Source organism: Procambarus clarkii, chromosome 11 (assembly GCF_040958095.1).
Source record: "Procambarus clarkii isolate CNS0578487 chromosome 11, FALCON_Pclarkii_2.0, whole genome shotgun sequence".
Lineage (NCBI taxonomy): Eukaryota > Metazoa > Arthropoda > Malacostraca > Decapoda > Cambaridae > Procambarus > Procambarus clarkii.
The window spans coordinates 5,639,842-5,658,204 of NC_091160.1; positions in this window are offsets into that span (position 1 = coordinate 5,639,842).

Sequence of the window (18,363 nt, forward strand, 5' to 3'; positions counted from 1 at the left end):
CTCGTCCCCACCCACATACTTGTTCGGCTGAAGGCATATTGTAAAGTTCCTCTTTAGTAAATACAGAGATAAAATATTTATTAAAAATACTACTCATCTCCTCATTATCCGTTATTTGACCTGTCCCGGTTCTTAATGGACCTATCCTTTCCCTAATCTTTGTCCGGTATAACTGGAAAAACCCTTTAGGATTTCTTTGCTTGCCCTGCTATGCGAACTTCGTAGTTTCTTTTTGCTTTCCTTATCTCTTTTTAAGTATTTCTAACCAGTTGTACGAATTCCTGCTCTAAACTGACTTTCCCATTCTTAATCCTTTTGTACCACGCACCTTTTACCTATAAGGTTCTTCAGATCCTTAGTTATCCACTTTGGATCATTATTATTCGAGCTATTCAATTTATTTGGTATACTACGTTCCTGGGCTTCGCTTAGAATATTTTTAAATAGGTTGCCATGTTCACAGAAAATGGTACCATCCGTTTTCTATGTGCGGCGGCTGAGACGCCAGTAAGGGAGGTAAACAAGAGCGTACAGGACGCTACCAGCTTGGAAGCTGCTAGTCATGTATCAGTTTAAGTATTAAAGTCAATAACCAAGCCATGGCTTCATATCAACCCTACAACCAAGACTTCCTCAGTAACACACTCCACCACAGTTATATTTTGAACCCACATCGAAAACCCCTTTTACGTCACCTATCGCTGGGCTCACGTCTAGCTCCAAGACCGGCCCACACTCCATACCCAAGATTTTCCAATCTATTTGACCCAAAAAATTTCTTAGGCTATTGAAATTAGCTTTTCGAAATCGGGCACTTTAACAAAATTTTCTCCTACAGATCTATTCCATTCTATGCTAAATCTGATTTCTTTACGATCACTTTTTCCTAGCTTACTCCCTATTTCGATGTCCTTAATTTGTGTTCCCCTGTTAGTTAACACTAAATCTAAAATATTATTTTCCCGCGTTGGTTCCTTAATTGTGTTGCGAAAGAAAACAATCGTCAATTAATTCTAGAAAATCTTCATTATTCCCCGTTTTATTCAACTAGTTTATTCCACTAAAATTAGTCACCCATGACAAATACTTTTCGATCTAGATATTTCATCCTATAGATGCTTTGCTTCCATTCTGTCTAAATTTGGTGGCCTATATATAACTTCTATTATAATATTATTTGCTTTTTCGTTTAATTCTATCCAAATAGTTTGTATGGCTCAGATTTGATTCCCTCTTTGAGACTACATTTCTAATTGTCCCTAACGTATGTGGCTACTCCCCCTCCTCGTCTAATATGTGTGAAATGGTTTAAATCCATTTATTTGATATTCTGCAAATAGTTCTCTATTTTCTACATTCATCTACGTTTCGGTAAGCGCAATAATCTTTTTTTTCTGTGCAAACAAGAGCATTTAATTGGTTTATTTTATTTCTTAGACTTCTATTGTTAGTGTAATACACCCTAAGTGAATTGTTATTTTGAGGCCCTTCTCTTTCCCTGATCATTTTGCCAATTCCTTTCTCCCACAAACGCATACTTTTATTACCTCCTTCCTCCAAATCAATTCCTATACCACTATCTACTAACAGTTTAAACCCAAACAAACGCCTCTAACCACTGGTTCCAACGAGTTCGCAACATCCACCACCCAAGCCCTCGATAGATGCACCCCATCCCGAGCATACATTTCACTTCTTCCATAGAAGTGTTCCCAGTTGTCTATGAAAGATATTGCATTAGACTTGCAATTTCTTTCCAGCCGGCAATTGACCCCAAGTGCCCTCGACATCCATTTATTTCCCACTCCCCTTCTTGGAAGAATTCCACATATGATCGGGATTCCTCCCTTGCTCCTAACTAATTCTATGGCTGTCTTGAATCTTTGAATTAGTTTCTCACTGCTAACACGCTCAACATCATTACCCCCTGCACTAATACAAATAATGGGTTTGTTACCATTTCCCGTCATATTCATGTTTCCAACAATATCACCAATTCCAGCTCCCGGATAGTAAACCCTTAACCTGTTCCCCCTATCTCTGGCACAAAACGTTCTGTCTAAATACCTCACCTGGGAATCTCCCACAACCAAACTTTGCTTCGTTCCTCCCTTTTCCTTTTTGAGCACTTTGTGGAACCTGTGCTTCAATGCTCCTCGTTGCTTTGCCTTTGCCTCCTCGTTGAACTACAGATTCACCACAGCACTCGTCCTCTAACACATCAAATGCGTTAGGAGTCCTTAGGCTATTAGTTGTCGGTTTTGCCAAGGTCTTCTTAAGACCCCTGTCCTTTACAACTTGCCAAGACGGTCTTTTTAATACTGGTCGCCTCCTTTATTTCTTCCTGATGTTGTTTCAGCTGTCGTACCTCCTCCCGTTGCGAATCCAACTCTGTCCTCAGAGCTCCAACTAGATTCATCAGTTCCTTCACTAATCCTTCCATTATTGCTGTAATAATGTTACTACAATCGGAGCTCGAGCTAACACAACCTCTCACACTGTGGTCCGGTTATTGTGCTGACCATACAAATACCTGCTACAAAAGTTATAGCTATTAATACTGCAGCTTTCAGGTCTCTGGGCATTTTTCTTCTAAATTTGAAGTAATTTCTTTAATTTGCACGTTTCTAATAATTGCATTAGACAGTCCCAAAGCCAAAAGTTTTTTTTTCCTGCAAGTCTCATTGGCCAATCAATGTCATGTTTACCAACTCCAACATGGGACGGGATCCTCACAAATTTTATACAACATTTATCATTGGCAAAAATTTCATTCCGTTTACTATTGCAAGCTACTTCAGACATAAATTAATGGGTTATTTAAGGACTGCAGAACACTCGCACCATCACTCCACCCCCATTGCGCTTAAGGTACTCCGTGGCTAGATAACTACCCAGTAGCTCGGTTTGTCGTGCTTGCCCAGTCGCTCAATCTGTGTACTAGACGTGATCTGTTGTTGTTGTTGTTTTCAGATTTAGCTACTCGGGACGAAGTGTCCATGTAGCACGGGCTATGGTGAGCCCGTAATTGAGTTTGGTTATACATGATAACCTATTTCCTGTGATATTTGGGTCTAAGTTTAAAGTGGAGGAGGGGATTTCTCCTTTTCCCTGCTTATTTATCGCTTGTTTTAGTGCACTAGTTTTAATCTTGTTTTATTAACATTATCTTGGTGGCGGATGTAGATGCAGAATGCTCACTAATGAGTCCCATTCCTCAACAGCTTTTCTAATCATTGTAGTCGCGGTGGAATGTGCATCTACTGCAGCTGCTGTCGTTATATTAATGTTGAGTTTGATGCGCAGGGTTTCAGTAGCTTCACATTCCAGTAAGTAGTGCAATAGTGGCGCCTCTGCTTTAGTTTCACAGATGTGACACTCTTTAACTATTGCGTTCATTACCTCCCAGCAGCACTTGTAACCAAGTCTGAGTCTGTGTATTGCTACTGCAATGTCTCTGGATATCTTTTTGCCAGGCTTGAAAGAGGAGTAACCAGTGGCTTCTTCGTACCATATCGCAGTGGATCTTCCTTCTGCTACTTTGGCTCTGTGGCGACTTTCGATAGTTGAGAATAGTTTCTTCTTGATTTGCTCCTTTATCTGTGAGAAACTTGGAGGTATTTGAACCTGTACAACAGATAGAGCAGTGGCAGTTTTTGCTAATGAGTCTGCCTTTTCATTACCATCTATGCCAATGTGACTTGATATCCAATTTAGGGTGATTGACAGCCCTCGATTATGGGCTTATTTTCCTATATGTTGAATTTCTGTGAGGAGTTGTATACTATCTCTGTGCTGACTGGATAGCAATGCCTGGAGCGAAGATTTAGTCTGTATGAATGATGACATCATGTAAATTATTCTCAATTGTATAGTTTATTGCCTCCTTCAGGGCATATAATTCTGTTTGCAAAGTTGAGCACCCACTATTCATGCTCCAGTAAGCTTCATGGTTGGTAGTGTAAACTGCTGCCTCAGCAGAACCTCTCTATTGATCAACTGATCCATCTGTGAAGACGAGTCGTTGTGGGTCTAGAGATAGTTTCTATTTGTTGTTCTATTACTTCCTTGAGCCTCTGCGGGTCACGTGCTGATTTTTTAACTGGTAATCTTTCAATGATTATCTTTAGATTAGATTCTTCCCATGGAGGAGGCTGCCGAAAGTGTTGATATGGTCCATCTTCCCCCTTTGTTTTTTAATGGTCCATTTCAGGTACATTTTCTCTAAAATCCTCACATTATCCATCCATGAGCGTGTTCTATACTGTAGGTTTTTCTGAAAGGATTTATGTATGCTGTCTTTGATTGACAGTCTGGCGGTTGTTCCAGTAAGTTTTCCTATTATGGTGGCTATCCTTTGTTTCATCCTGTTTTCTAATGTTGGTAAATGTTTCCATTCTAAGGTCTCTCTACGCGTCCATATAGGTGTTCCCAGCATTGTTCTCGGAGCATCATTTTGAGAGGCTTCCAGTTTCTCCCATTGGGTATCACTGAGGGATGCAAGAGCAGGGGCAGCATAGTCGTTGAGTGACCGAACTGCTTGAACGTAGTACATTTTGAGTACTGGTTGAGATGCACCCTCTCTAAGATTGGCCAGAGAGCGCAAAGCTGAGTTTCTGGCTTTACAGCGTTGCCGAAGATATTCAATTTCTTGAGTGAATTTCAACTGTCTATTATGACTCCTAGGTATTGAAAAGAGGTAACCCACTCAATTTCTTGTCCTTGCATTGCCAGTCTGATGTCTTGAGTTATTGTAACGGCCATAGCTTTTGTTTTATTGCTGTTTATTTTCACTGCTATGCGTTCCGCTTCCCTGCTAATATCTAGGCATTTTTGTGCATGGTTCCTTGCAACTCCACATTTTTGTGCATGGTTCATGAGACAGTTGAAGAGGAAGGGGCTTTGTATTCCTCCCTGAGGAGTTCCATTTTCCAGCCTCTTTGAGGTCGATGGTTTTTCCTTGGAATTTGACTTCAGCTTCTCGGTTAAGCAGGCTTCCTTTGGAAAAAGCAAGTGTGTCCTTTGATTTCCTTATTCACAAGGCAGCACAGTGTAGCTGGAGCACGGGCTAACTCGAAGGCTTTTTCAATGTCTAGAAAAATAAGGATTCCAGGTTTGTCATGGATTTTATCCAGGAGAGGGAGGTAAGGCATCCTGAGGTTCCAACACCTTTTCTGTAAGCAAACATATTTTGGTGTAGTGGATTGGCTTTCCATTCAATTCGATTAAGGGCCATTCTTTCTGCAGTTTTGGCCATACAGCTTGTTAATGAGATGGGTCTTGGATTTCCTGGGTCTTTAGGTTTTGGAATGGGAACTATAATTGCACTGACCCAAGAGAGTGGTCGGGTTCTTGTCACCCATACTGTTGACGAGATTCAAGAAGGCTACTTCACCCTTTTCTCATAGCTTGACTAGCGTGTTGTAAGTGATTTTATCCTCGCTTGGAGCTGTATTATTAGTTTTATTTGTAGCACTTCTGAGTTCTTTCAGATTGAAAGGTTGGTCTAGTTCATCAGGTAGGGGCTAAAGCATCATTTATTTTTTTTCCATCTTGCTGCTTGAAATCTTTGTTGGCGAGTCAGAGTTGCTTGAGGAAGTTGAGCGGAACTGGCTCTTGAAGCAAATAGATTTGCTAGCCTTTCTGCTTCTTGCTCTGGATGAACATGGTGCGGCGGAGCAGGAGGCGATTTTCCTTTGGCTTTGTTGATCTGCCTCCAGATGTCGCCCAAGGACGTATGCTGATTTAGCTTGGCACACACCACTCAACCCATTTTTCTTCTGATTTTTGCTGTTTCTTCGTGCACATGATCTCGGACAGCTCAAGAAGTCTTAGATTAGCTTCGGTTCTATCTCTTCTGAAATTCTTTCGTGCACAATTCAGTCTGTTATGTGACTCTTTGATCCTATTACAGTAATACCAATGGTCCTTGTGTTGGGTAATTGTTTTCCTCTTGGGGATGGCGTGATTTGCTGTTCTATGTATTGCATTTACTAAATCTTTTTCCATTTCTTCGGTGTTGTCAGGAGGAGTGTAGTTTTGGTGCCAAGTTTCGAGAGCTTCCTGAAACTTCGTCCAATCTGCCTTGATAAAGTCCCATCTGGGCTCGGGAGCTGGAGGTCTAGGAGGTAGTGCTATATTAATAACTGTTTTTGTAGCAAAGTGGTCACTAGTCAGAACATGATCCACTGACCAATGACACAACTCATAAATACTGGTGGAAACAAACGTGAGATCCAGCTTTCCCCCACAAGTGTGGGTTGGTTCCGTCGAATTAAGCAGACTGATTTCTGGCACTTCATCCAAAAGGTGATCAATATGTCTTCCGTTGGCGTCGGTTCATGGCGAATCAAGTAGTAATTCACTATGAGCGTTGAAGTCGCCAGAGATGATGATAGGTGTAGTGACTGCTATTTCAAAGATTGTTGAGAGATCCATTTCGTGTTCTCTCTGGCTCTTGTATACATTGAAGATGGACAGCGTTGAGTTCCTCATAGTGAGCTTAACTCCCATAATTTCGACGTTCTCGCCACAGTTGGGCAGGTCTGTGATTGCCGTGGCATTGATATTTCTTACTAGAATTGAAATGCCTTTGGTGCCACCTTGTGCCATAGGGCAGTGGAATCCTTGATATCCTGGGATATTGATATTTCTGCCAGTCCTGGTGAGTGTTTCTTGAAGTAGAACAATATCAATGCTATCCTTGAAGCACTGCTCTGAGTGCTTGTGCTTTGCTTTTGAATCCTTGAATATTCCATTGTATAATTTTGAGATTGTCCATTTTTCCGTTATAGTGGAATCATTGAGTCCATGGTTTTTACAGTACTGGTTTTCCCGACGGTTTGTCTTCTTGGCTGGAGTGGAGACTTTCTTCTTGGTGGGTGAGGAGAGACTAGGTTGGGTTGAAGCGTCTTTGCTACATCCAGCTACTGGGGCATTTGATGATGTAGGGATCATCATTTCTGCTTGGGAGGTCTTGGAGGCCACAGCAGGTATGTTCGTTTTGCTGCCTTCATCTATTCTGTTGCTGTTTCTTAGTGGAGTAGTGCTTCTTTGTTTCCTCCAGTTGAACTTGCCAAGGAGTGTACCACTGGCCGGTCGGCCGGGCAACGGCCGACGGGAGCCGGTCGGCCGAGCGGACAGCACGCTGGACTTGTGATCCTGTGGTCCTGGGTTCGATCCCAAGCGCCGGTGAGAAACAATGAGAAGAGTTTCTTTCACCCTATGCCCCTGTTACCTAGCAGTAAATAGGTACCCGGGTGTTAGTCAGCTGTCATGGGATGCTTCCTGGGGGTGGAGGCCTGGTCGAGGACTGGGCCGCGGGGACACTAAAGCCCCGAAATAATCTCAAGAAAACCTCAAGATAACCTGGCTTTTTACCGAGGGTCTGGTCGATTGGGGTCTAGAAGTTGTTACTTTGGGTTGCTGGGTTGATCCGAAAGCTAGTATTCATTTTACCCCCTCTGGACATCGTTTGTTCCAGGCGTGATGTGTATCCCCGCAGTTCGGGCATTTTGCTTTCGTTTGTTTGCCTCTGTGCAGATTCTTGCATATGTTGGTATTGTGGAGCAGCTACATACACCACATCGTTCCAGGCCTCAGCCGCCATCTTTGTAGTGGCCGAAGCGCTGACATCTGTAACAGCGCATGGGTTCTGGGTTGTACAGTCTCGGCCTGAATTGACCATAGATCCCAACACTGTGTTGATGCGAGGTCCTTTTATTGTTACAAGAACCTCTCTTTTTTTCGATATTGTTGTGCTTGCATCTTTCCGCCGTTGTGACATTTGGGCATTCTAGGAGTCTTTGCATGAACTTCGACCGGGAAATCTTGAACTATTATTTTGGTGTGTTTTTTCTTCTGGTTTTAGTTCAACTAGGTGTTCTGTGTTCCTGAGGTTTGTGATTATATCCGGATTAGCTGTGGATATGTTATATCTACCTCTAATGTCGGGTTTGGCTCTAAGATCTGATCCTGGATTATTCTTTTCCAGTGCGGCAATGTAAGCATAAGTGGGACCATCTACTGGTTTTTTGGTTTTGAATATGGTCCTTGGCATAAGTTTGGATGCTGCTCTTGTTCTGGTTGGCTTCTAGTTTGGTTTCTTTTGGCGTTTCTTCGGTTCTTTTTCGTTTGTTTCCCTTTCCGTTGCCTACAAGTTGCCACGGTACTTCGTTTAGGGTTGGGTCGTCTTCAGCAATTTTCCTTGCTCTTGCTACTAGATCATTGTCCTTCTGACGTTAATAATTCAAGAAGGATGGTTAGGAAAGTCATATCCTGGGGAGACATTGTTACACTGTACTAAGAGAGTAACTGAGGGAGTGACTGTAACTGTGTACTGCTACACTCGGCGACTGACTGTGCTCTGCTACACTCGGCGACTGACTGTGCTCGTAAACGTGATCATTTCATTCCCTTTATATACTGCTCGTGCACACCCTGTTCTACCAGTGCCTAATTGCACAGAACAATCGGTAAAAGCATAAGATTCAGTTGGTTTGAGATTTTGAAGACGACCGTTCATAGCTTCTAGTGTTAAACATCTCGGTTTCAGTTAAAATTTGTCAATTATAACATCCTTGTGCTAACATCCTCGGCGAGATGCGTGTACTGGTAACAATTCAGACATTGTTGTCGAAGCGTTCCATCTTATTTCGGTAGGGTGGGATCTTGTAGCCAAAGAGGTAGTCCTTGTATGGTGGCTTGGTTGGTTGCGGCTAATGAGACGAAGGTTAAGTTCAGTTTCACGTTCGCCGAGGAGAGCCCCAGAATATACCCTAGTTTTAATTTTCTACGCTGGTGTAGATGTCGGCTATTAATTGGCTTATCGGTGTTCAATTGACTCTTCCCGTTGATGAAGGTTCTTGTGGTCTGGAATTGGTGTGGAGGGTCTTTTTAGATCAATCTGACGTAGTGGTCATGAATTGCTAAGGTCCTTCTTGCTGTCAAATTAGAATATAAAATCTACTCCTTCCTGGCCGATGTCAAGGCGAGTAACGCCTGCCGCGTCCTCTAGGATCTTCAGGAGGTCGGTCATGTTGAATGCCTGGTTATTAAGGCATTGTTGTTAAGGCACTGCGTTGTCGACTATCGTAGTGTTTCAGTCGGTTATGTGAAAGTGATATTCGTAGTAGGAAGAGAGGTCTTGTTCCTTTGTGCTTATGTGAAGGTAAAATTTAGTGGACATATGTGGTTCCTGTTGCTGTACAGTTGTTAATCATGTAAAATTGGCCTCACAATTAGTATCACTGTCAAGGGAATTAAAACAAAACTGTCTAAATGACAACACCAATATACTGTGTGATGGTGAATAAAACAATGTACAAAAACCGTCCAGAAATATCTGAACACAATGGGGTGAAATAACCTCTAAGCACTGATCAATAACTCTATAATATAAAAAATGAACGGCATATATCATGAATAACGATCTAACCAGACTGGTTACCGTTTTTGTTGATTGTGGTTGATATCTAAACACTTATCAGTGCGACGCGTCTGACCATCTAAGTCTACTAGAGTCTACTCTGGCTTTCCCGCGTCTGGAGGAGTGGCGTCAGTTACCAAATTATCAGATTAATTCTGACAAACTGGGAACGATCACTCTAAACATAACTATATTGTACACTTAACTATAATGTACACTTAGTATAATACAGTAATAATGAATACAATAAAAGAATTGGTTACAGGGTCGGTCAATGATGCAAAGTTGGTCATAAGACGCTCACCACTGCTGGCGACGCTGATTGACCTCTCAATCTTCATAAACCCACAAGATGTATAAATGAATATTATCAATGGAGATGCCACTCCAGACCGACAACCAGAGTGCAACTCCCTAGTCTCATGACTGATGGATGCCTACTACTATAGATACTGACACGACAGCATGATAAAAATACCAAAACAAAATGCTCATCATAATAGTATGCAATTTCATACTACAAATAAAACTGAGTGATGAAAATGTAATTATTTCATTTAATTCTTAGTAAGAATTGGCCAATGGCTACAACACGTTCAGTTCCCTGACGAATCGGTTGTCTTGTCCGGCAAACCTCTCGGCTAGTCTAACAAGACGAGGGATAATGTCTGTGCGTGATGCAAGGGGGGGGGGGGTGCTTGCTTGAGCAAGAAATTCCAGAGTTTGGAGAGGATGGGGGAGGAAGGAGGACGAGACGGTGACATTCTTGGAAGAGGATTTGGTATGGAGAGAAGAGGCTTGAATTTCGGTGGCCTTTCCACCACGGATTAGATTATTTTCGGTATAGGCTCACTGCTAGAGTTCTTAAGCGGCAGGAGGCTAGTGGTGAGGCGGTGGTGTTCTGGTACAGTTGAGGTGTTCTGTCTAGCGTTCAGACGTCGTCTTCCCTATTGAGGAGTACTTTGGCCTGCCCCATCTTCAAGCATCAGGAAGGTTCGTTTGATTCGTCCACATTCAAGCTTTGGTAACGGTTCCTTCTGGGTCTTCTCTTTTGTGGACATATGGTGGTGCCACCCAGTCATAGTTTGGTTCGTCTACAGTCCCGGACTGAGATTACACAAAGTCACCACCAAAAATCATCCTTCTCGTGTCATTCCATAAAAAATAAGCAAACCATACGAGAACAACTCTTCCCTCTCAGCTCGCCTATGCGTCCCTGAGTGCGCACACACATTCAGCAAGGGAATCACAGAACCCATAAACGACACATGCGCCAAAATCACATTACCACAGTCATCCATTTCTGAGCTCGCTATCCCCATACTCGCCCTCTTCGCCAACAATATCATCGTGCCACCCTTTGATAACACAGGAGGGTTCAGCAACACCTCGAAATAATCCAACACCACCTCCAGTCGGTCCATACACATAACATTATGCTCCTGAATAAATATAACATCCAACTTGTGATAGCGGGCCACCAACACAAGCTGACGTTGCTTCAAATGGCAATTCAACCCATTAACGTTCAATGTCACACATTTCATCTACACAGTGTTATGATCTCAGCCTGCAGGAGAAACGAGTCTCCCTTCTTGAGAGTTATTCAGCAAGCCTGACCTAACTAGAAGGTCTAGCAAGTATTGAGGTGATAACGCATATGTAAAATAGTTGGTTGGATATGTGTAACAGTTTGAGATTATGGGCAATGCAGAAGAAAATAGATAAATGACGGGCTAGGAGATGTGGACATTTTGCTGGAGGCGTGAGGCTCGCTTCCGGAGGACCTTGACCTCACTTGAGTGCCAGACATCGCAGGGGGAAGCCGCGCTCCGTTTGAGCTCCCGTCAGAAGGGAACCCCTAGTGATATATCTCGAAGAGAAGAGAAGTGTGCAGACGTACCAGCTGTGGAATCGAGCTGGGAACGTTGTGGTCTCAAGTCCTGGTCGACGAGCAGATATTAAATCGCCCAGAAGCATTATTGTGGGCTGTGTGGAGCGCCCTGACCAGACGCCGTCAGAGGGAAAGCGCCCTCGACCAATTAATCTGTGGTAAGCACGATAAACGCCAGTTCATAGTGATTGTTTGTAGTTGGTCGTGTGCCCAGCGACAGTAGCAATGTTTATTTATAAGTTAGACATGTTTTAATAAGGCAGAAAGCCTGAAATAAAAGAGTGGAGAGGGAGGAACACGGAGCGACGTCCGCCCCCTCTGAGCGCTGGCGGACGACTGAGGGAGCCTGGCTCCGGATGGAGGAAGACCCTCCAGCGAGTGAGGACCGCCGCCAGGCGAGGTGGAGTATGGACCCGCCCAAAACGGGGGAGTCCACTCTCACTGTATATAGAGGACAGATAGAGGTTTGAGGCAAGCATATTGTGTGGTTATTTTTGTTTATGTGTTAAAGGGGAACATTTTATTGGAGTGTCGATGGGTTGCAGGTTTGTCTTTGGGGAAGAAGTTGCTGAGAACTTCGAAGCCAGCAGATGATGTAGCTGATGAGACTCCAAGGTAGTGGAGCAGAGGACCTCGAGCTGTGAGGAGAAGCAGCAGTGAAGAGGAGTGTCACGTGCTTCTGTAGAGGTGGTGTAGCAGCCAAGAGAGCTGTGGAAGAACCTAACAGAAGGGTGAAGCACCGTAGTTGCACAAGGAAACTTCATGATAGCAGCCTGGAGGAGCTGCAGAGGATCCTGGTAGTGAAGCCCGGAAGAACCTAAGGATATTAGGGTTGTGAACTTCCAGAGGTGGAAGGGGAAGTTCTGGTGGATTACTTGTAGGGAGTTGATAGTGTTTGGTTGTCAGTAGCGTGCAAGACGCAGTGAGAGGTGAGTGACTGTTGGCATTCTTATGTCAAGGAGTTTTTATACTGAAGTGTAGAGTTGCAGTCGTAGGCTTGATTACCTACAGATGTATGTGCATGAGGACTGACAGTGATCGATTAATCATTGTTGTGTATCAATGAACATTTATACTGATATATGTTATTGCATTCAAATGCTGGTTTTCTATATATATATTATCTTGCTGATAGTGCAACAGTGTATGTAGGCTTGACCAACTTGAGGAGGTTAATAGTATCAGGTGGTGAACCAGGAGATAGGATACCACTTGATAAGCTGATAATAGAGTTCTGATGGTATTGGAGTGCAACCTGATTGTGATTATCGAGTATAGGATTCATTATTATTATATGGGTGTATGTATCGTGTATGTGCTCTGTCCAGTAAATGTGTCACAATTTGCTGGTGTTTGCCCTTGTCCTAGTGAGGCTTCCCAGGAGGTAGTAAAGAAGGAGAGAGAGAGAGAAAGAACCAAGAACCACTGCTGTGGACAGGGTAGAAGGTAATACTAGTAAGTCATAGGGGATTGAGGAGATCACATCTCATAAGGAGAGAGTGGGGAGTCACAGCGGCTCGAGTGGGTGTGTGCACGTGACAACGAGGCTAAGTGTTGGAGCCGCATCCCCTAAACGTGTGACGTTGAGCCCCTCTCCAAGAGCCAGAAGCGCCAAGGGTGATCTCCTAGTATAAGCACTCTGCCGAGTTGTGGGTTGGGTTGTCCATAGAGAAGGATCAACGACGACAACACCAACCAACCCACAGTCTATAATAACATCCATTGAGAAAAATAAACATAAGACGACATTCACACAACACTACCACTACATCCCAGGGTAGCATCGCACCCAACAGAAGAGCCCTCAACCCCATCTCCCAAAACTACTGGAGTGGGAGCCACTTCGGCAAGCTTACCCAGAGAACTCTTCTGGAGCCTTACCCACCAAATCTCCCCATACCGACTCTTCCTGGACTCCTTTCACAATATCCCACCAATCCACATTCTGTGTATCACCAGGTGGTGAACCACTCCCGCGAATTTTAGGGACTCCATCACAGACACGCCCCCACCAGAAGGCGGAATATCCGAGTCGGACGGAACCATAGGATCACACTGCACAGCCGTCAAGGAAAGAGGGGGGGGGTGCCAGCCGCCTCCTTGCATCTAGGATATTCTGAAGAGAACCCCCAAATTTTTGCCGCTTCATACTGTGCTGCCCAGTGCCAACAGGCAATCTGCCTCACGTCGTTCAGAACCGCGACTAGGAGCATGTACATCCTCCATAAGCACTTCTGCCACCACCTCAGTTGCTCGAGCAGCAGACAGAGCTGCATCAACACCATCACGGATCACTTGCTGCGGGTTCCGATGCACACCAATCGACTCAGCATTGGAGCACCCATCCACCGATGAAATGCCCACCACTGCATCTACCACCTCACCAGAGCTGGTAGTCACCGCAGCACACTAGCCTTTGGAGCCGGTCTGCACGGGCACGCACGGGCTTGTAGGGAGATCAACATCCTCACCAGACCGTCCGGGAGACGCCACAGCAGTACGGACGTCATCCCCACCAGGAGATACCACTGAAGCAGCACTTATAGGACCCAGATTGGCGCCATCCACCACTGCATCCGTTCCCAAACAAGGGGCACTGCTCAAAACTGATAGAATTTCTTGCTTGTGCAAAGGAGAAAAATCATTTTCATTAAATAGATTAACCCGGTCGTCCATCCTAGTGATGCAGGCATCAGCCATATGGCCAACATGACCACAATTGAAACATGTCAGAGTCTGCCCCTGGTAGAAGAAGCCGACCGTATAGTCAGCAATCGATAGAGAGGAAGGCACATTCCCACGAAGGACTATTTTTGCCGTCCTGTAACCATTCAAGAGTCCCTTGACGGCTCCAGACGTGTGCCTACACACACGAATAAAGTCGACACGCCCATACCTGGCAAGCGCCCAACGGAGAAGATCCTGACATTTCAATTGGAGTATTTTTAATAGATACGTATGTGTACTCCACACTCAAATTTGCCACCCTCACAGAGCCCCGACCGTTGCTCAGCCGCACCTCCCGATCCTCATACTGTTCGATAAACTGCCGGAACAAGCAATTCTCGGCGAACTTCACCACCACTCTGTCCTCGCGAATGATCTGCAGACCAACGAGTTCTTCTACCTTCACTTTCATAATATCAAACAGCGTATTGCTGATGACCCCAATATCCACTTTGCAGGTGAATGTCAGCCCTGCCGACTCCTTCTTCCTCAGTGGCGGCACGTAAGTCCCCATACCGAGACGAATAAGTAGTCACCCTGCAGTGGCAAACGACCACTCGCCAGGGCAACCGAGAAGCGATCAATGGAAACACCAGCAGACACCCCTCAGGAACGTCCGACCTGGCTGGTGGTTCAGAGTGGACTCGCCCATTTATACCGTTTCCTTTTAGAATAGCCATGCCCTAATCCAACTTAATATAGCACCCTCAATACCATGAGCCTCTATTTTTTTTTTAATCAGTCTTTCATGTGGCATTGTATTAAAAGCTTTGCTAAAGTCAAGGTACACAACATCACAATCTTTACCACTATCAACTGCCTCAACTATGCTGGAATAAAAAGATAGCAAATTTGTTAAACATGAATGGCTATTTGTAAACCCATGTTGCGACTTGTTTATTAATTTGTTTTCAAGATGAAGACTAATTGTATTTGCAATTATCGATTAAAGTAACTTTCCCACAATAGACGTTAGGCTAATTGGCCGATAGTTTGACGCAAGTGATCTATCTCCTTTCTTAAAAATTGGTACCACATTAGCTACCTTCCATGACTCTGGCACTCTACCTAACTCTATTGATTTATTAAATATGGTAGACAGTGGCTCGGAAAGCTCCTCTTTGCATTCTTTAAGCAACCTGGCAAACACTTCATCAGGCCCTGGGGATTTGTTTGGTTTGAGTTTTACTATGTTTAATTACGTCTTCCCTGGTAACTGCTAAACTATTCAACCTGTCCTCGTCCCCACCCACATACTTGTTCGGCTGAAGGCATATTGTTAAGTTCCTCTTTAGTAAATACAGATATAAAATATTTATTAAAAATACTACTCATCTCGTCATTATCCGTTATTTGACCTGTCAGTTTTTAATGGACCTATCCATTCCCTAATATTTGTTCGGTATAACTGAAAAAACCCTTTAGGATTTGTCTTTGCTTGCCCTGCTATGCGAACTTCATAGTTTCTTTTTGCTTTCCTTATCTCTTTTTTAACATTTCTAACCAGTTGTACGAATTCCTGTTCTAAAGTGACCCCATTTTTAATCCTTTTGTACCAAGCTCTCTTTTTACCTATAAGGTTCTTCAAATTCTTTGTTATCCACTTTGGGTCATTAGTATTCGATCTATTCAATTTGTATGGTATACTACGTTCCTGTGCTTTGCATAGAATATTTTTAAATCGGTTATATTTTGAATCCACATGCGACATGTCTCCCTCTCCCGTCCGCCTTTGTTTTCGTCGCTGCTCCTCTGTCTACGGCTGCTAGTGACTTTTGACCCCTTCTCATTTTTCACATACACGCGTCTCCTAATATCTGTCCTGGTGCAGTCATCAGGAGGATATGCCCTTCATGCAAAGTGCACCTACTATCAAAAAGAAGACCAGGAGAAGGGAACCTATGGATATCACCCACACTATACTTCCCAGGATTGGCTAAGCACCTTCAACAGAATATGAGAAGTATTGTAATGACTCCAAGAAACCTATGGAGACCACCCGGCCTAATCGACTTTCCCCACAAAGACCACCTATGCTAGCATGGAAAATAGAAAAATCCATTAAGGAATACCTAGTCAGAGCAGCCTTTACACAAGACTCTTCCAACAACGCTACAACCTGTTGAGGATCGTAGATTATAGATCGACGATTATAGATTATCATAGACACATTTTTAATAAATTTAGGGGATTGCTGAGTCCCCTAACCCTTAAACTGTGCATGGCGTATATATACGACAGGACATAATGGTACCTTAAGTTAAATTTTTTTAAACTTGTTCTAACACTTTCCAATTTTTTGTGCATAATCTACTAAGCAAATACTCCAACTTTGTTTAAATAATCACCAACATAACTCGAAAAACAACAAAAATCAAAATTATTATAAAATATATTATTGAAAATTTCAGATTTTCAAATCGGCTGCAAAATATTATATATCGCCAATTGTTCATTTTGTATTATGCTATTAGAATAGTATATAATTTTCATTTTAATAGATTTAAAATATAGATTTTCAGTTTAGTTTACTGTAAAATAAAATTGTCAATATAGCATTTGAAATATGCACCAAATTCAGAAAACAAAATTTATAACTCAAAACGTTTAGTTTATGAAAAATCCATTCTAATAGGATTGAAGAACAGTTAGCGGCGCACACTATATGTAAAAATGATATCGGTCAGAAACTGGATTTTTTTAAGCTGACTCAATGTTGAAACTCAACTTTTAGAGATAATTGAAGTTGAAGTTATTGACAATGTATAAGGTAGTTCTAATTAATTTACTTGTATGTTTTAATAAACATAATTTTGCATTCGTACTCGAAATGTGAAAGTTGTAGGTCAATATGTGTTGAAATAAAGTCAAGAAAAAATAACCCCCAAACACAAAATATAGGGATAATTATACTGATTTAGGGGGTATATTTAGCGTATATTTTTTTATAAATCAAAAAGCCCTAATCAGGTTCCTAATCATCAAAACAATCTAAAGAAACAAGAAAAATAATTTGAAATCTGTGAAAAAATAAGCCCAAAAAAATTCAGTCCCAAGTTTTGCCAGTTATGACTGATTTATTGACCAATTTTATTCTATCTTCACATAGGTAGGGACGGGTATGCATTCTCCAGGATGTAGAGGTTACAACAAAATCAGAAAAATAATCTCCCTCCCCCCCAAAAAAAAAAAATTGAGGACATAGATGAAAGTCACAGATAATACCATTAGACAATGTATTTGTGTGATATAAAACAAAATAGAGCATAATAACATACTTACTCATTATTATTTGTGTTATGTATTTCTCAGCAATGCAATAAAGGCACCAGCTGCATATCCACTTTGTGGACACTTCTTGCCACTATTCTTCTTTGTGCATCGTACAGATGTTTGCATCTCTTTATTACTGCATTATCCCTCAGTCCCAAGTAATAGGAACTATTCTCCTTATCAACAAAACGTTCTTCTTTAAAAAAAAAATTGTCTAAATTTCATTTATGAAAATATTGGGATGAGGTTATCATGATGCTGAAGCAAATAAGTTGGAAAATTGTTTAACATTTAATATTAATTTTCACATAATTCATGTATATTTTCGCCCAGCCCTAGCTTATACTCTCATTTACAGCCCAGGCTGTAGCAGTGCAAGGGCTAAAGCAAAAGATATACAAGGAACTTTCATCTCTGCCAGTGGTTAAGGAGGCCCAATGCTAAACAGAATACAACATGTGTTGGAGTTTTATTGATCTATTATGGCTAAATTTTAAACAAAAAGTTCTTGAAATATTAAAACTCTTTAACAGTGTACATCCCTGTCTCACCCTACACATCCCTGTCTCACAATTGCATTCACATCACTGTACGACACCACACATCACTGTCCCACACCACACATCCCTGTCTCACCCTACACATCACTGTCCCACACCACACATCACTGTCCCACGGTACACATAGTAATAAACTAAATTCTAAACGCACAGTATTTATAACATTAATTATAATTTATACGGTAATGATAATCGTATAAATTACAAATTATGAACATGGCAGGTCATTGGAGGGTCAGTGATCGTAGGCTGCTGCTGGAGGTGGGAGATCGTAGGCTGCTGCTGCAGGTGGGAGATCGTAGGCTGCTGCTGGAGGTGGGAGATCGTAGGCTGCTGCTGGAGGTGGGAGATCGTAGGCTGCTGCTGGGAGATCGTAGGCTGCTGCTGGGAGATCGTAGGCTGCTGCTGGGAGATCGTAGGCTGCTGCTGGGAGATCGTAGGCTGCTGCTGGGAGATCGTAGGCTGCTGCTGGGAGATCGTAG